At 34.4% G+C, this 20,721-nt stretch overlaps 1 non-coding gene across 1 annotated transcript; it reads right to left on the reverse strand.

Moving 5' to 3' along the window:
• Positions 1 to 6,431: 6,431 nt before the first annotated feature.
• LOC131179560 (small nucleolar RNA R71) lies at positions 6,432 to 6,538 on the reverse strand. Its single transcript, XR_009148451.1, has one exon. It is a non-coding gene; the product is annotated as a small nucleolar RNA R71 (small nucleolar RNA).
• Positions 6,539 to 20,721: the final 14,183 nt, after the last annotated feature.

Here is a 20,721-nt window from a genome sequence, read left to right on the forward strand (position 1 = left end):
TTTAATTTGGTGATTACTTATGTATGTGTGTGACTTACTAAGCTCATCACTAATTGGCAATGAGACATGATATCAACTCTTAATATCATCAGAACTCTTTCTTACCATAAATGATTTCTCTAAATCATTTTATGCACCTCATAGACTATGGTTAACACCTAGCATAGCATACCATAGCCACCCAATCAGTAATATGGTTTACCTTAAATGAACCTATAATCATATTTTACCATGCACTAAATCTCTCTGTTACAAAATCCCAATTTGAGCTGGAGTCATAGTTTATGTCAAACCCCATTTGCTATGAATATTATGTTCTCTTTTAATTCCAGTTCTTGATTTAAAAGATTTTCTCATCAGAAACTATTTTCTGATTAAATCTATCTGTCCTGGCCAGGAACTTGAAACATCAAGAATAATTAAATGAACATAGGATTTTATCCCTATTTACTTAGGGCAACAGATTCCATCTTAATCAACACCTACCTCCATAGATAACTAGTAAGAGCCAACACATTCCCATATACCCATACACAGTGCAAGTATGAAAGCAGTATCAAACTCAAACCACTTATATACAAGATAATTCTGCTATCTCAAGTCTAAAGATTATGTACACTGATATGATTTATGACAACAAATTGATAAGAGTAAACTCTATGTACTTGTCATAAATGTCACTAGTTTGACCTACTTATCATGTATAAGTGCTTATCATGTTTGTTATATGGCATGAGACTCACCATTCCATCTTATTTACATCTCATATAAATAACTTGGGAACAAACATGATTACAATCTTTCTGGATAAGTCATGTCCTTATTGTGAAGTATCCTCGATTGTGAACCTATTTATGGTACTTTGTGCTAGAAATACTGTCACTCATATTCTTAACAACTTAAGAATAGAATTTCTAACAAAATATCAATGGACCTTTTCTATTACACATAAATATATTATATAAACAGAAAAGTGAAAATGCCTTTTATTAATAAAAGATGTACAAGATACATACTAAATAATATGCTCTAGGGCATACTACTAACATAAACCACATAAGAGGAGACAGTACAAAACCAGGGAAGTAGCTCTGTTGCTAACTTTTACATTCATTTTATGCATAGTGGTAAGCATAAATTTTCCATACGGGGAGAATTAGAGAGTTAAAAAATTACACGGGTCATGTATTGGTTTTACACGCCCCGTGTAACCTTCTAGGTTTCGGGAAAAACCCCTGCACAAGCCTTAGAAACTTACACAGGTTGACCCCGTGTAACATTACACGATGCGTGCTTTGATAATGGAGAGAGAAACTTTAAATTTGAAGGAGACAGAGAGTTACAAGGGTCCCAAATCAAATTTACAGAGGCCGTGTAATTTATCTAGCATTGCTGTTCTCAGACAGAAAGTTACACAGGTCCCTGAATAAATTTACACGGGCCGTGTAACTTGACATGTGACACCCCTTACCCATCTATAGTGTAGCCGAGCAAGGCATGTCACACAGTGTGCCTGAGCACCATATCTTATCTTATTTCAATTTATTATCTCTTAATTTATTTATTAAAAGCCTTCAAGTGAAGTTTATGCCATTTATGCCTTTTATTTGCAATTTTTAATTAAATTGGGCTTTCGAAAATTTTACCAAAAATTCGGCAGAGTGCTGGCTAAATTTTGAGAAAATAGTTCTTTGAAACCTGTTAAAAACACTTCCAATATATTCTTCAAATCTCAACTCCAATCAACTTTAACAAAATTTCATCAAATCTCAATATTACAAATCAAAATTTCATTGCAATTCATAATTTCATAGTTAAACAAAATTCATATTCAAATTTCAAAAATAAAATATAGAAATCTAGTTAATTGCACAATTTACATTAATTACCAAAGTTTACAATTCACATGGCAAAATGAAAGTCTAAGTACAAAATACAAAGTACAAAATACAAAATACAGATCAAAATTCTAGAGTCCTACCAAGAATACTGCAGAAGTGGTGACACTTTATACTATGTAGATCCGGACGCTCACCCAATCTGAGGTCTGCTGGGCTCTCTGATACACTTGAATTGTATAGATATTTTTAAGCACATTTGTATACTATCTCATAGCATTTAAGTAAGTAATCTCATGCATAGTAGTTGATTCCATTAGTGTTTGTAATTTTATTGTCAAGCTCTTAATTTCATGTTTTCTGCATCATTTCAGGTGTTTTGGTGAAGTCACAGAGCATAGGAGTGCAAAGGGAAGCTTGGAGAGGTCAAAAGACTGAGAATTGCTGCTGATACAAAGTACATGGGCTGTGTAAGCAAAGCCACAAACCTGTGTAACCTTCTGCCAGATGAAAGCCAGAGAGCCAATGGAGGAACAAAAGTACTCGAATCGTGTGATTGGACCCGTATAATCTATAGGGACCTATGTAAGTCTCTGCCGGGCACAAGCTTAAAGAATTTTCTAAGAACAAAAGTACACAGGTCATGTAACCAGGCCCATGTAACCAACGCAGACCCGTGTAAACCTCTGTGCCAATGCAAGACTCTGCCATTCTGCTCTAGTAAGTTACACGGCTCGGGGCCACTACACACGAGCCGTGTATCATGCAGCAGCCAGTTCCCTAACTCGAATTCCTACTTTTGTTTACACATTCAAAACAGACTCCTAAGGCTTTTTGGACTCAAAAAATAACCTAACCCTAGAACAGCTATTATAAATAGAAGTAGAAAATATCAAGAAAGGGGAGATCAATCTTTTTTTACATAGCTTTTTAGGAGTTTCAAAGAGTGCTCGCTTCTGCACTCTCTTCAGCCGCATTGAGGAGAAGAATATCAGTATCAAGGAGGAGTTTTTCAACTGAAGTTCCATAAAATCAAAGCTGCAAACCCTCTTCTACTCTTTCATTCCATTTGCTTAAAAGGATTTTTATTGTTCTTTACTTTATTTTTATTATGTTTGTTGAACTCACCATGGGTGAGTAGTTTTCATATTCTGGAATTGAGAGAGTAATACTTGTAATTATTGTTATGGATAAACATTAAGTTTTATTTATTGGATTTAAGATTTTCTCCTTGATTTAATTTCTTGTGATTTTAATGCATGCTATGTGTTGGTACCTACTTAGTATTGATTATACATATTAATTGAAGGACTGAAAGGTGAAGATTAATATTAGAAAATCAAGATTTGGAACCTAGGAATTTTGACCTAGACATAGGCTAATTACCTTTGTGGAATTTCAAAATTGGTCAAAGACCTTAAAGGGTTTTAATTAATTTGATCACCACGAAAGTCAGGTTTAAGTTAATTAAAATATACCCTAGGTGCCTTGAGAGAGGACTTAGGATACCTTAGGATTAATTTCCATCAAGGAAAATAATTCTCAATCTAGTAAATAAACAAGATAACATCCATAGTAAGATTCAAGTATGAAATCTTAATTCCAGAATTGTTTCAAAATAGATTATTTCATTTTAAGTTTATCATTCTAGTATTTAAAATAAACAACTTTCATTCCCTCATTATTCGATAGCCTAAACAGCCAAAATTACTGTGTAGATTGGTACTTACTAATCACATTCCTCATGGGACAATACTCTACTTACTACTTTATTTCTTGTTAGCGATCTGTGTACTTGCAGGGTTATAAAACCAACAAATAAGTTTTTGGCGCCATTGCTGGGGAATTTGGGTTTAGTAATATCGAGCAATATGCAATTTAGTTGATTTAGGCAATTATACTTATTATCTAATTTTATTTGATTTGTTTTATTTCTTTTCTTTTCTCTGAGGTACCTTACCTGGTACATGACCAGAATAAGGCCAGAAGAAGAAATCTTGGACTGTGATCCGAAATAGATAGAACTCTGAGAGCCATCAGGAGGGAAAGGAAACATCAAGAGCATGATCAAGAAAATCCCGAAATTCCAACCATGACCGATAATAATGATAGCCCAAGACTCTTGAGAGACTACAGAGCTCCATCTGTCCAAGGATTTTAGCCCAATGTCACAAGACCCACAGTGGAAGCCAACAACTTTGAGTTAAAACCAGCATAGCTTCAAATGATTCAAAAAACCTGAAGGAACGGAAGCGTGAAAAACACAAGCTTATACCATTGAATTCAAAAATTTTCACCTAGGGTTATATGCATCATGCAAGATTTATTTTTATCTATTTGATTTCAATGATAAACAACATATTAAAACTCTTTTAATATGTTTTTGGATCTGTATTTGCCATTTAAAATTTTTAAATTAATCAAATTAATTTTAGAATCCTAGATTAAATCAAGAACGATTACACTAACCTCTTGATGCACTGCAGCATGTCTGTGCCTTTGAGATTCGTCTTCAGGACACCAGATGTTCTCCCTCTAGCTTGTCCACACCAAGAACACCTATGGCAGCCCTTGAACAGCTTCTAAAGCTTTTTCTATTAATTAGAAAATCAAGTTTTGCCTTTTAAGAGATTAAAAATGTAAACAGGACACTAGAAACAATTTCTAGTGTTCTTAATTCAAGAGATTGATGGCTAATCTCTTTGAATTGATGAGAGATGAAGAAGAATAGATGGAGAGCCTCAAAATGGCATGACAAAGGAGGAGTGGATGCTGGTTGTCTTATTTTTAATTCATAACAACACTTATATAGCTAGGTCAACACATTAAACCCTTGCCACATGTCACCCTCTGATTGGTTCTAGGTTTAATTGACCCAATCACATTGTGCCAAGTGTCAAACCTATATTTAATCTTAATTTTAATCATCTTACATGATTAAAAGACATTTGGCAAGCTTATGTGTAATGCCATGTGTCACCATCTCATGGTGCCACATGTCACCCTGTGAAATGACCAAAATGCCCCTGTGTCTTAATTTTGAGTTCTTAACCCAAAATAATTATTTCTCTTCTTCTAATCGATTTATATCAAATATAAATTAATTAATTAATCTCTATTAATTAATTTCTCATTAATTAAATTCATATTTAAACACTTTAAATATAAATTTAACTTATACTATACATCCAATAATCTAGATTTGGTTTCAAGTCATGCTAGGGACTTTGCAATCTAATTGCAAACCAAACCTATTTAATTAATCAATTAAACTCTTTAATTAATTAATTAAATCATATTTAAGTAGGTGATAACTTGTGTATGTGTGTGACTTACTAGGCTCATCACTAATTGGCAATGAGATATGATATCAACTCTTAATATCGTCAGAACTCTTTCTTACCATAAATGATTTCTCTAAATCATTTTATGCATCTCATAGACCATGGTTAACACCTAGCATAGCATGCCATGGCCACCCAATTAGTAATAAGGTTTACCTTAAATGAACCTATAATCATATGTTACCATACACTGGAATCTCTATGTTACAAAATCCCAACTCAAGCTGGAGTCATGGTTTATGTCAAACTCCATTTGCTATGAATATTATGTTCTCTTTCAATTCCAGTTCTTGATTAAAAAGATTTTCTCATCAGAAACCCTTTTCTGAATAAATCTATCTGTCCTCGCCAGGAACTTGAAACATCAAGAACAATTAAATGAACATATGATTTTATCTCTATTTACTTAAAGGAACAAATTCCATCTTGATCAACACCTACCTCCATATATAACTAGTAGAAGCCAACACATGCCCATATACCCATACACAGTATAAGTATGAAAGCAGTATCAAACTCAAACTACCAATATATAAGATAACTGTGCTATCTCAGGTCTAAAGATTATATGCACTGATATGATTTATGACAAAACATTGATAAGAGTAAACTCCATGTGCTTGTCATAAGTGTCACTAGTTCGGCCTACTTCTCATTTATAAGTGCCTATCATGTTTGCTATATGGCATGAGACTCACCATTCCATCTTATTTATATCTCATATAAATAACTTGGTAACAAACATGAATACAATCTTTCTGGATAAGCCATTTCCTTATTATGACGTATCCTCGATTGTGAACCTATTTGTGATACTTTGTACTAGAAATACTGTCACTCATATTCTTAATAACTTAAGAATATAATTTCTAACAAAATATCAATGGACTTTTTCTATTACACATAAATATATTACGTAAACAGAAAAGTGGAAATGCCTTTTATTAATAAAAATATGTACAAGATACATACTAAATGATATGCTCTAGGGCATACTACTAACAAAACCCAGTTTGGAGGTTCACCAATAGAAGATCCACACTATCACCTCCAATGCTTTCTTGCCCTATGTGACATGTTTAAGATGAATGAAGTGTCTGATCAAGCCATAAAACTCAAAGCATTCCCATTCTCCCTTTAAGGCAGAGCAAGGAAGTGGTTACTTTCTCAACTAGTTGGAATGTTCACCACTTGGGAAAACCTCTCACAAGCTTTTCTAGCGAGGTATTTCCCACCTACGAAGACTATAAGACTGAGACTTGAGCTCAACACCTTTAGACAAAAGGAAGGTGAATCACTTTATGACGCATGGGAAAGATATAAGGACCTGTAGAGGGAATGTCCACACCATGGCATAGAGGATTGGCTACTAGTGCAAAATTTCTATAATGGGTTACTACCCTCTACAAGGAGCATAGTAGATTCGGCTGCAGAAGGTGATCTAATGGAAAAAACAGTGACAAAAGCATTTGACCTTCTAGAGAGTGTCACATATCATAATTATGAGTGGTCAAATGAAAGAGGAACCGCAAGGATAACAGTAGGGGTCCTGGAAGTTGACGCCCTAAGTATGATAAATGCTCAATTTGATCAGCTCACAAAGAGACTCGACAGAATGCAAGCCAATGCAGTTGGTACAAGCAACCAACATGAGGACAGCTATGGAGGAGGATATATGAGTTCAGAATATAATAGCTTCAATGAACCTCCCACAGAATAGATGAACTATGTGAATAATGGAGGAAACTTCAACCAGAGACAGCTCAACAATCCATATTCAAACACCTAAAACCCTGGATAAAGGAACCACCCAAATTTCTCATGGTCCAATTAGCAGAATTAGCCAATAAACAAATAATAGGGGTACAAACCACCAGCACCCCCTGGATTCCAAAACAGAGGCCAAAACTTTGCACAGCCACCACCACCTCCTCAACCTCAGTAACCTGAACCAAAGATGACTGGAATCCATGATGAAAGGTTTCCTAGCAGCTCAACAATATCAGAATGAATTGATTAAACAGCTGACTTCCAGAATGGACCAACTTGCTACCCATAACAAGATGCTAAAGAATCAAATTGCTCAGCAAGCAAGTTCTTCAAGTAAGGTTACTGGTAAACTACCTATTCAACCAGAGATGAACCCAAGGGAGCATTTTAAGGCAGTTACATTGAGAAGTGGGAGAACTCTAGTACAATCAGAGGAAGAACCAACAGAGGAAAGCTCAAAAAAATCTGAAAGCCAAGCAGAGAAAAAGGAGGAAGAAGCCAAGAAAGATCAGGAAGAGGAAGCAGAGAAGAAAAAGAAGTTACCAGAGCCATACTAGCCTCCCCTACCTTTTCCTCAGAGATTTCAAAAAGCCAAATTGGACAAGCAGTTTGGAAAGTTTTTAGAAGTTTTACAGAAACTTTATACCAACATTCCTTTCACTGAAGCACTCTTTCAGATGCCATCCTATGCCAAATTTCTTAAGGAAATTCTGTCAAAGAAAAGAAAACTAGAAGACTATGAGACAGTTGCTCTAACAAAGGAATGTAATGCCACACTGCAAAACAAATTGCCTCCAAAGTTGAAAGATCCAGGAAGCTTTTCCATACCCTGCCTTATTGGCAATAAGAAAATAGACAAGACCCTCTGTGATCTTGGGGCAAGTGTGAGTTTAATGCCTCTATCAATATGCCAAAAGTTGGAGATCGGAGAACTGAAGCCCATGACAATTTCACTACAATTGGCTGATCGATCAGTTAAATATCCTGTGAGCATACTTGAGAACATCCCCATCAAAGTGGGCAAATTCTTCATTCCAGTAGACTTTGTTGTCCTTGAGATGGAAGAAGATGTTCAGATCCATATCAATTTAGAAATACCATTCTTGGAAACCACCGGAGCAATCATAAACGTCAAAAATGGGCGACTAACCCTCAAGGTAGGAGAAGAAGAAGTGGAATTCAACTTGTTCGACACAATGAAACACAAATTTGAACCTGACAAATGCTTCAAGGTTGACATAATTGACAAACAAGTTGAAAAGGAATTTCATAAGATACATCCTAAAGATCTTCTGAAAGCATGCATTGTGCACAGCTACACAGCGAATAATGAAAACATAGAAATAGCAGCTTGTGCACAACAGTTAGCAGCTATGTGACACCCCTTACCCGTCTACAGTGTAGCCGAGCAAGATATCCCACATAGTGTACCAGAACATTATATTTTATCTCAATTATTTTTATCCTTCCTTAATTTATTTCTTTATGGTTATGAAGTGCAATTTGTGAAATTTTACTCATTTAAGTCATTTATTGAAATTATAAATTCATTTGAGGTTTTGAAAATTTTATTGAAAATCTAGCAGAGTACCGGCTAAAAATGAATAAAATAGTTCTTTGAAACCTGTGAAAAACACTTCTAATACATTTCCCCATCATTCTCAAACTCCATTATATCAATATAATCTCAATATTTCTCAACCATATCAAAAATTCTTCTATTGATCATTCATTGATTTCACATGATAATTATGTATAAATCATAAATAAATACTAAATTTTCATTTATAAACACAAATTACAAATATTTGGATTAATACCAAAATATATTACATGAGTTTCAACTATACATGAGAAAATAAAAGTTTAATTACAAAATACAAATAGTACAAAATACCAAAATGGGACCTAGTGTCCTACCAATGCACTGTAGTATGTGAGGTGACACAGACACTATATAGATCTATATACAAAGTCTCATCCAGTTTGTGATCTGCTGGGCTCTCTGGCTAAATCTTCAGTACCTACGCGTTGCAAAAGTGATGCACTAAGCATAAAGCTTAGTGGTGCCAATAATAAAAGAAAATATAATATGCAAATAAAAGTAAAAATTTCCTAGTTATTGTGCTTATAAGAAATAAATAATTACTAACTTATTGTTTAGTCGAAGGCTAATTACATCTTATGATATTAACTCTTTCTAGCATTTTATTAATCATTTTCTTGATGATTTTGAGCCTCTTTTTATTACAATCATTATTGTTCTTTATCTTCATATTTAATCTCCTTACTTCCTTTAATAATCAATTCAATTACATTTATACTTTTCCATGCCCAAGTAACCTATACAAATTGACAGGACTGGATAAACGGGTAAACTAGCACTGGGTACCAGGTACCTCAGGCAGTCACACCATCGGTCACATTGTGCCTTCCAATGTTCAGACAGCATGGCTAATAAGCCATAAAAGCAATAAGGCATAAAGCCAAGTATAACATCATAATCAGCATAGTCATAGGCTATTATATCACAGAATGGCATAAAGCCATACGCAGACTGCTATCAGAACTCTATTGGCATGCCAACCTATCCAAACCAATCACACTAGGCCTACTAGGGCATATTACAAAGTTATTTCTTAAATATTTGTACTTAACATGTAAGGTTACTATTCATTTGGTAATTTAAGTCAAAATATTGACTTTCTTATATATAATAGTTACATGAGTTTTAATCACATAGATTTACCACATTTTGGTTCCTAAAAGTATTGGCATTAGTTGCCAATCCATACTTCTAACCAATGCTATTCCATACTTCTAACCAATGGCTAGAGTTCACTGTTCCATTAGGCCATTCTGCAGTGAGAATTTGGCCAAGTGTTCTCAATCAAAGTTGTTCTTTATTGTGTCTAGTTACATTTCACTCTTTGAATCACCCCATTTGGAGTTTTCTAGCTCAAGTTATGGCTATTTCACCATAACTGGTCGGATTGCCTTTACCCAGAATTTCTGGGCAATTTTTGGTTCTGCCAGATTTGGTTGTTCAAATTTGGCTAGCAATTTCATTTAGTTAAGTCTAGAATTTGAGTTTGTGTTCTAAATAAAAGTTGTTCTAATTTACCTAAGCTTTCCATTGATATAAATTTCAGGTCAATTGGACCTTTCTACACTGAGTTATGACCAAATGAATAAATATTGTTCATTTGGTCATTTTGCCCAGGCAGAATGTGTGTTACCCAGATTCGGTAAATTTTTAGGTCAGTCCATTGTGGTTTTTTAGGTAGGGTTCCTCATCAAAGTTGTGCCATTATGTGTCTAATTGCATGTCCAATTGGCATTGCACTAATTGAACCTACACAACTCAAGTTATAGCTTCCCAAACTTACTGGACGCACATCTAGACCTACAGGGCACATTGGACAGCATACCTAACCTCAATTCCCTTGGCGCCATTCACTCAATTTCCTACTCAAACATGGCCAAATGGTCACTAATTGACCATTACAACTTCTTTTCATCAATACATAAACAAAATCCCAACCTTAATGCCCAAACCCTAACTCCAATAACTACAATTCTTCATATACGTACAATCCATGAATTAAAATACCAAAATTATGTTCAGTGGCAGCCATACACAACAATTATACAATCAAATTGATGAAACCCTAAGGTACCCTAAGGCTGCCAAAATTTCATGGGGTAAGTTCATACATCTTTAATTCATTTTTCATCAAATTTTCAACTTAACTCAACTTAGATTCATGCTTAGAAAAGGGTGGAAGCAAGAAAATTGGCACTAACCTTGACTTAGTCTCTTTCCAAGACTTCAAAACTTCACTTTCTTCCTTTTTTTTTGCTGTCCAAAGCTTGCTCTAGGTGTGAAGATGAGTTTTTATAAAGGGAAGCTAGGGTTTTGAGGTGGTTTGGTGGGTTATCTAAAGCTTGGTGGAGCTTTAATGGTGGAGCATGGAAGGGAGCTAGTTCGGCCAGCTGAAGAAAGAAGATGAAGTATGATTTTTTTTTTTCTTTCATTTCTGCCCATTTACTCATTTTAAGTGGTTTAAAGACATGTGTCACAATGTGATTGGGTGGGAGTATTTTAATGACATCATAAATAGTAGAACAGAACATAAGATAGACATAGAAAACAATAGAAGATATCATAGAAGGAGACCAATTAGGAAGGAGCAGGATAGGAGGAGGATCCGAGTTGGTACTTGGAATGTTGGATCACTTATAGGAAAATTAATGGAGCTTGTGGATACCTTGGAAAGGAGAAGGGTGAATATTGCTTGCATTCAGCAGACTAAATGGGTAGGAGAGAAAAGTAAGGAAGTGGATAATTCAGGGTACAAATTGTAGTTTATCGGAAAGGAGAGAAACAAGAACGGAGTGGGCATAATCATAGACAGGACATTGAAAGATGCAGTAATAGTTGTGAAAAGAGTAGGAGATAGAATTATACTAGTAAAGCTAGTACTAGAAGGAGAAACAATAAATATAGTTAGTGCTTATGCCCCACAAATAGGACTAGACAGTGAGAGTAAACAAAGGTTTTGGGAAGATATGGATGATTTAATGCAAAGCATACCGAATGAAGAGAATGTTTTCATTGGTGGAGATTTGAATAGGCATGTAGGAAGTGATAGATAAGGTTATGAGAATGTTCATGGAGGTTTTGGTTTTGGCAGTCGAAATGAGGAGGGAAAAAGCATCCTGGATTTTGCTATGGCATACGACCTAATACTAGCAAATACCTACTTTATAAAAAGAAAGTCACATTTAGTGACTTTCAAAAATGGGCAATATAGAAGCCAAATCGACTTCCTCTTAACTAGGAAGACAAATAGAGCTCTATGCAAGGATTGCAAGGTCATTCTAGGAGAGGCTTTAACAAGTGAACATCGGTTGGTGGTCTTGGATGTCAAGTTTAGGAACAATTCAAGTAAGGTCAGAAGAAATAGTGTAGCTCGAACAAAGTGGTGGGAGTTCAAAGGAGTAAAGCAAGTGAAGTTCAAAAATGAGCTTCTCGAGTCCGAAGTATGGAAGCTAGATATGGAGGCCAATGATATGTGGATACAGATGGCATCAAAGATTAGAGAAGTAGCTAGAAAAGTACTTGGAGAGTCTAAAGGACATGGACCACCCTCAAAAGAGAGATGGTGGTGGAATGAGGAAGTACAAAAGGCAGTGAAGAGAAAAAAGGAATGGTATAAGAAATTACCTAAATGTGATAATAATGAGGCATATGAACAGTACAAGATAGCAAAGAAAGAGGCAAAAAAGGCAGTTAGTTAAGCAAGAGCACAGGCCTTTGAAAAGATATATGAGAAACTTAGAACTAAAGAAGGGGAGAAAGATATTTATAGATTAGCAAGGAGGAGAGAAAGGAAATGTCAAGATCTAAATCAAGTTAGGTGCATTAAGGATAAAGAAGGAAAAGTGTTGGTGAAAGATGAGGACATTAAAGAAAGAAGGAGAAATTATTTTAATGATCTCTTTAATAATAGTCAAAATGGTAATAGCGTGAATATAGATTATAGAACAATAGAAAAGAATGTGAATTATACTAGAAGGATTAGATCTTTAGAAGTAAAGGAAGCACTTAAGAGAATTAAAGTGGGTAAAGCCTGTGGACCCGATGAAATACCAATTGAAGTGTGAAAGTATTTGGGAGATATGGGAGTGGCATGGTTAACTAAATTATTTAATAAGATTCTAAACTCAAAGAAAATGCCTGATGAATGGAGGAAGAGTATTTTAGTACCTATTTTTAAAAATAAGGAGACATACAGAGTTGCTCAAACTATAGGGGAATTAAACTCATGAGCCATACTATGAAGTTGTGGGAGAGAGTTATGGAGCATCGACTACGTCATGATACTTCTATCTCTCTCAATCAATTTGGTTTCATACCCAGTCGTTCAACTATGGAAGCGATCTTTCTCATTAGAAGCTTAATGGAGAAATATAGAGATGTAAAGAAAGATCTACACATGGTTTTTATTGATTTGGAGAAGGCTTATGATAGTGTTCCAAGAGAGGTCTTATGGAATGTGTTAGAACAAAAGAGGGTATCTATTAGGTACATACAAGTATTGAAAGATATGTATCAATGAGCAACTACTATTATGCGCACAGTGGGAGGGGACACAAGAGATTTTCCGATCTCAATTGGATTGCACCAAGGATCAGCCATAAGCCCTTACCTTTTTACATTAGTTTTAGATGAACTGATGAAACATATACAAGAGAGTATTTCTTAGTGCATGATGTTTGTGGATGATATTGTTTTGATAGATGAGACACGAGAAGGAGTCAATAGAAAGTTAGAACTTTGGAGAAGTACTCTAGAGTCAAAGGGTTTTAAGTTAAGTAGAACGAAGACAGAATACATGCATTGCAAGTTCAGTGAAGGCCAAACTTGTGATAGGGAAGGAGTTAGTTTGAATGGAGTGATACTGCCCCAAATTAATCACTTTAAATATCTAGGCTCAGTCCTTCAAGTAGATGGGGGATGTGAGGAGGATGTTAGTCATAGGATTAAAGCCGGATGGTTAAAGTGGAGACGTTCTACGGGAGTTTTATGTGATCGTAAGATTCCCAATAAATTGAAAGGAAAATTTTGCCATACAACCATATGACCGGCTATGTTATATGGCAGTGAGTATTGGGCACTGAAAGAGTCGTATGCATCTAAGATAAAAGTTGCAGAGATGAGAATGTTAAGATGAATGAGTGGCCATACTAGACTAGATAAAGTCCGTAATGAGAGTATTAGAGAAAAGGTAGGAGTGGTGCCAATTGAAGATAAGTTGAGAGAAGGGAGATTGAGATGGTTTGGTTGTGAAGCGTAGACATACAAAGGCTCCAGTTAGACAAGTAGAGCACATTAGGTTAGAGGATGAAAGAAAAAAAGGGGTAGACCTAAATTGACTTGGAGAAGAGTGGTACAATATGACCTAGAAGCATTACACATTTCTGAGGATTTAACCCAAAATCGTTCAGAGTGGAGAAAACGAATCCATATAGCCGACCCCAAATTTTTGGGATAAAGGCTTAGTTGAGTTGAGTTGAGTATAATGATGTCAAAATTTCAAATTTCCTTGATTTTCTTTTTTTTTTCTTTTTTACTCATTTTTAATTAAATTTTTAGCAATATTTATTCACATTTTATGTCATAATAATTATTTACTCAATTGGACAAGTCAGTTAAAAATCATCTCCGAAGACGAAATGACCAAAATGCCCTCCGTTTGGCTTATTGAGCCAAAATCGTCTGTACCAATCGAAAAATTTTTCTAAGCCTTTTCTTAGCATTCTAATGTCATAGAAATCTCAATGACTCTTATCTGGAGTCCCAAAAATTATTTCATGAATTTTTCCCTGGGTTTAGAGCTTTTAGTTGTGAAAACAGCAACTTCCCACTGGGTTACCTATCGCTAGGGCACCGGCTCATTTAACTTAGTTGTCTTTTATTTCTAAAATTTTTCCTAAATTTTTCTTATTAATATTTGAGTTATTTATGATTCCTCACTCTAGTTTAAATATTTTTCCAGACGTTCTAGCTATCTAGACCGATATTGGTCACCGGAACAGTAAAACATATGGTAAGGCTACAGTGAGGGTATTACAAGCTCATCCACCCCTACCCGTAGCTCAAGCTTCCGAGATGGAGAAGTTGAAGGAGGAACAAACCAAAAGCAAACCAAAGAGCACCATTGAACAACTAGAGCTTAAACCTCTCCCCTCCTTACTAAGGTATGCATTTCTAGACTGAAACTCTAAATATCCTGTTATAATCAATGCTAGCCTATCTAAGATAGAAGAGAAAAAATTGCTAAGAGAACTTAAGGCCCATAACAAGGCCATAGGGTATAAAATAGAAGACCTGAAAGGGATTAACCCCTCAATTTGCATGCATAGGATACCTATGGAAGAAAACAATAAACCCACTATCGAGCACCAAAGAATACTAAACCTAAACATGAAAGAAGTAGTCAAAAAAGAAAATTTGAAACTATTAGATGCAGGTATCATATACCCAATTTTTGATAGTAAATGGGTCAGTCCAGTACATGTAGTTCCTAAGAAGGGTGGGACAACTGTTATCCAAAATGCAAACAATGAACTGATCCCTACTAGGGTAGTCACTGGTTGGCGAATGTGCATAGATAATAGGAAATTGAATAGTGCCACCAGAAAAGACCATTTTCCTCTCCCTTTCATTGACCAAATGTTAGAGAGGTTAGCGAGACACTATTACTTTTGTTATCTAGATGGGCACTCGGGATTCTTTCAAATTCCTATTCACCCAGAAGACCAAGAAAAGACCACATTCACATGCCCTTATGGAACATTTGCATATAGGAGAATGCCCATTGGTCTTTGTAATTGTCACACCCTACTCCTTGTAAGATGTAACATGCTCCCATAGTACACCTAACGAATTACTGTACTTCGCCTACCGGTAACCCGTTAAATATACTGCAAGGGATTTTAAAACAATTTTCATTCATTTTTAAATTGGTGGGTAAATTTTTTTTTTTCAGATATTAAAAGCCTTTACTTAAAGTCCAAACATAAATCAAATTTTTAGAAGTTTAAAATCTCCGTAATTTTTATAAAAATTTCAGCAGGGTGTCGTCTGTATTTTAAGAAAACAGTTCTTCAAAACTTAAAAATAAAGGTACTCCCAATATTTTTCTCAATCACAACTCTATTATTCAATCTCATTTCACAAATCAACACAAGCAACTCAATATGCAGTTTAAATTAAATTAAACATTGAAATATCTTATTAAGATAACAAAATGAATATTTACATTCATGGGAGTATTAAAAATTTAGTAGTGAAAATTTTATAAATACATAAAATCTCAAGATAATCTTATAATAATTTGTATTTCATTACAATCCAAAAATATATTACAAAAGAGTTGGTACAACTGCTCAAAGTAAATTTCATACATATAATTACAGAATTACATCAAAATCTAAAGTACAAGGGTATACCTAGAATATACTCGAAGATAGTCTCACTATGCCTTTTAGTAATCTTGCTCAGCTGCTTTATATTTTCTTTCACCTGCGACAGCATACAAAGCTATCGCTGAGTGGAGAACTTAGTGGTGCACAAACTAATAATTTAAAACTTAATACAAGTTATGCTTGACAATTCATAACAAATAAAAATTTAAAATTTCTAAATTCTTCAAAATTCATAACATTCAGAAATCAATATTTTCATTCATGTAAATTATTCATTTAAATAACATTTTGATCAAATAGTAACTATTTATCTACATTTCTTTTAAATCCTGAAACAATACGAAAATATTTTGAATCACTAACAAATTATTTATTTCAATCACAATTTATCAAACTATGCATAATTTAAAGGGCATTGCCAACATTTCACACAGTTGAACCCATGGCCCAAAATTCAAATAGATGTCGTATTGTACACCACGACATTTCACACTCTCCCAATAATCGAGGCTAAAAGGGAGGAACAAAGACTAGCTAGTATATATGAGTACTCATTCAAACTCTTCCCCAACTAGCAAGCCAGAGAGGAAGGAACTCGCCTCATTTAGTGGAGGAGATATCTCACTAGACAAGCTAATGAGAATTCACAATATTTTTTTGCCATGTCAACTGTGGTTTCAAATCATATTCAAAACAATTTCTATTTACAAAGTGTTTACAAATCATCAACATATTTAATCATCATAAATTCATGCCCGTGGTTGGTAACACATCAAACATAAAATTTATAATTCACAAAACCATGCAATAAATCCTTAAATGCATAAGAAAATTTACATTTAATTTATACAATTTCATTCAACAAATTAAAATCCTCAACACAACAAAATTATAAATCATAAAATAAACTTGTTCAAATTAATTTAGAAGTGAAAAGTAACAAAATAGTTAGTTGTGCACAAACCTTATATGAGTCGCCTCTCGGCCTTGACTCGATGTCTCGGGTTCTTTTTCGATATTCTTTTCCACTGAAACACATAGTTTCACAGTGTTTCAGTATCACCATTTATCATAACTCCAAAAATAAATTCAAATCTACTTATATCTAGCTTTAATATGCTAAACTTGACATTCTTTAAAATTTGTATTTCGGGGTTACTATTCATGATACTATTCAAGTCAATTTGTTGACTTTCTAATGCTTAATAGGTATGGGAATTCTAATTTCACCCACATACTACATTTTGGTTTCCTAATTTGTTGGTTTTGGTTGTTTTCTCAAATTTTAAGTCTCTTAGGCAAAATCGCAAATTTTCAGTTTTGGTGTCCTATATTGCACTGTTCCATTGGTCATGTTGCTGTTCGAATTTGGCTAAGTTTTCTTTATAGAAATTATTCCTTATTTTCTTAAATTTATTCTCATTTTTGAATCACTCCAATTGGAGTTTTTTAGCTCAAGTTATAGCCATTTGAATCATGGCTGCCGGATTGGACTTAAACCAGATTTCTAGGCACCAAACTGGTTCTGGCAGTTTTAGGTCACCAACTTTGGGTGGCCAAATGACTTAGTTAAGGGCATAATTTGGGTTTGTGTTCTTCATGAAAGTTTTAGGTCTATATCTCAGCTGTCCACTGGTAAAATTTCAGGTCATTTAGACTGAGCTAGTCCAAGTTATGGCCAAATGAACAGATACTGTTCATTTGGTCATTTTTGTACAGGTCAGATTGCCTAATTTGGATTTGGTCAATTTGTTCACTAGGTTTTGGTCACTTTTTGGGCATGATTCCTAAATAAAAAATGTGTCATTTTGTGTCTAGTTTCATTCCCAATTCACCTCACATCAATTGAGCTTGTAAATTTTTAGCTTTGGTCCCTGAAAGGGACCTTGGTTCTGCTGCCTGTAGAATGACCATTTTCAATCCGAATTTAAACTCACTTTTAACACTTCCAACACATCTCAATTGGACAAAATTGACCATTTTTCATCTCAAACAATGTCAAACACACCATTTGACCAATTCTCATATTTTTTCCTCTCAAACCCTAGGTGCCAAAAACCCTAACTCATAAAATTTAAACCTAATGCATTATAAACATCTATCCATAGTTTACATACTTAATTCAATTTAAGCAACCATTCAAACGCATCAAATTCACCCATTTCAAACCCTAACTAAGGCTGACCAAAATTCATGTTTGGTCCCTCAACCATGTTTTTCTTCGATTTGTTTTAATTTATAAGTTTATTAAAGCATATTTGGATGAAATTTAAAGAAATAAATTAGAGTTTATTACTAACCTTTCTTTGATTTCCACCTCTTCAATTTCCTCTCTTTTCTTCCTTTCTTTTCTTCCTCTAAAGCTTCTTCAAGTTGAACTAACAAGTTTTTATGGATTATTTTGGGGTCAAAGTGGGTTTAAGTGGTTGAAAGAAAGCTTAAACTCAAGCTTTCATGGTGGTGCTACAATGGTGATTTAAGGGAAAGGTGGGGCAGCACACTTGGTTGGAAGAGGAAGAAAATGATTTTTCTTTCATTTTTTTAGGTATTTTATGTCTTTTAAAACTGCTTTTGACTTGGTCAATTTAGGTAGGAAAATCAAAATTAGTTTTGACATCATGATGATATCATAAAGGTCATGTAATAAACTTTTTCAATTTTTTTTTCTTTTGCATTTATTTTTTCATTAGTTCTTTAATTTAATTCTTGGTCCCAAAATTTTCTTTTCTCCAATTTTAATTGATAGTTAGGTCAGGAGTCAGCTCTAGGGGTGAATTAACTAAATTGCCCCTCGCCGGTCTGATCTGATTTACAAGTTATTTTATATTTCTTCTAGATCCCTGACCTAATTATTTGACCTGCTTAACAATTCTTTTTTGTGATTTTCTCTTTTCCACAGTGTTTGCAATAGTCCTAAGGACCGTGGCATCACATTTTCCGGTTCGAAATTTGAGTTACGATTGACCTCGCAGTCATTTCCCGAGAAGGTCACCCATCACTGTGACTCTAAGCTTATTTAACCTTTTATGTTCTGTTTTTTCTTATTTTTACTTTTCTATCTAGTAATCACTATTTATTTTCAATCAAGGCTTTTCTAGGTGTCTTAAACACAGTTCTAATCCTCTTAATTATCCGGACCAATACCGGTCACCAGAACAATAACAGATACCAGGCTATGCAAATAGGGTTGTTACAATTCTCCCCCCCTTAAAATAATTTTGTCCTCAAAATTTTACCTGGTATCAGTCTCTGAACAGTTGTGGGTGCTGTCTCCTCATGTCCTATTCATGCTCCTAAGTAGGTTCCTGGCCTGAATGATGGTTCCTTAGCACTTTAACCAATACTATTTACTCATCGATTGCTCACCTCGTGTGCCAAGTTTCTTATGAGCTTCTTTCATAAGTTAGATTCAAATTCATTTCAATTTTAGAGGTAAGCAAATCTGTGTGCTAGTGGATCCACTCTTTTTAGGACCTCGTACGATCCTATGGGTGAGAACTTAGTTTTACTCTTTTCTTATCAAATCTCTTGATCATTTGATGCAACCTTCAGTTTAGTTTAGAATATTTTAGTCTTTTCTTGCTGTTGTTTTAGCAATTATTTTCCTTTGTAGTCCTTTTTTTTTAAATGACCTTGTTGGTCATATATGAACTGTTTATCGCTTTCTTGACCATAGGTCCATAACCATTATTTTACCATCTCCATTTATAACCAAGGCCTATGTGCCATTTTGTACTATCTTGTTTGCTTTTGTTTAACTTATTTCCTTCTTGATAAAATAGTTTGGGATATCGTTACCCGTCTTAAGTAGGTTGTTTGCCCTGGTGGCAATTCCTCATCTAGTGTTTTTCTCATTTCTTATTATTCTATTTGTTTGTTTTTTTTTCCACAGCTTAACTTTAATTATTTTATCCCTCAATCTTATCTTCTTCCTTAACTTGACTGTCGAGTCATGATTTAACGCCTTTTATCATCCCTAATAAATTCACTATACTTCAATATTACTTTGATTTGGTCCTCTGACCATTCTAGTCAACACTTTAACTAATATTCATAACGTTTCTTTATTACATTCACACTAACTATTTTAATTTTTACTTCCACAACTCTTTTATCTATCAATATTCTATAGCTTATTTTCCGCTAGTTTGCGATTATTACCCTTTTTTTTTCAACCATAAATAATTTTTTTATCTTAAGAAGGGAGTCTACCGGACTCTCCTGTTTCCCATGCTATTCAAAAGTTTCGCTTGAATTCTAATCTAATCTTTATGATCCACACAATAAAATTGTGCTCTTCTTAAAGAATACCTGGCCAACTAGTTCCTATCGAATTTCTGTTATCAGTAGAATATCATTTCTTAACTATTTTATAAGTTATAATTGTCATCCATAGCATCCTGTCTCTTCTAGGGGAACAAAATTATATTTTGTGTCATACTGCTACACAAAAAGAATATTGTTCCTTACTAAACTTTGAGCAAAAGATCCATTGCAATATCAAAACAACTATAAACCCCATATCAGAGACTGGATGACTTAGCCCTATAGGTGTTATTTTTAAATTTTTACCATGCTAAAATCTCTAGTCCCATAACAATTCTTGATGTACTGTAATTCATGCTACGGTAACGGAGTCTTTAACTCTCACTACCTTGCAACCATGATCTTTTGATATTCTAATTATAGAGTTTTAAATCCCGAAGTAGGATTTTCAAACTCAGTTCTAGTAATAAAACTCTATTATGGTATATTTGTACCAGAGCGAAAGT

Source organism: Hevea brasiliensis, chromosome 4 (genome assembly GCF_030052815.1).
Source record: "Hevea brasiliensis isolate MT/VB/25A 57/8 chromosome 4, ASM3005281v1, whole genome shotgun sequence".
In the NCBI taxonomy this organism is placed as follows: Eukaryota; Viridiplantae; Streptophyta; class Magnoliopsida; order Malpighiales; family Euphorbiaceae; genus Hevea; species Hevea brasiliensis.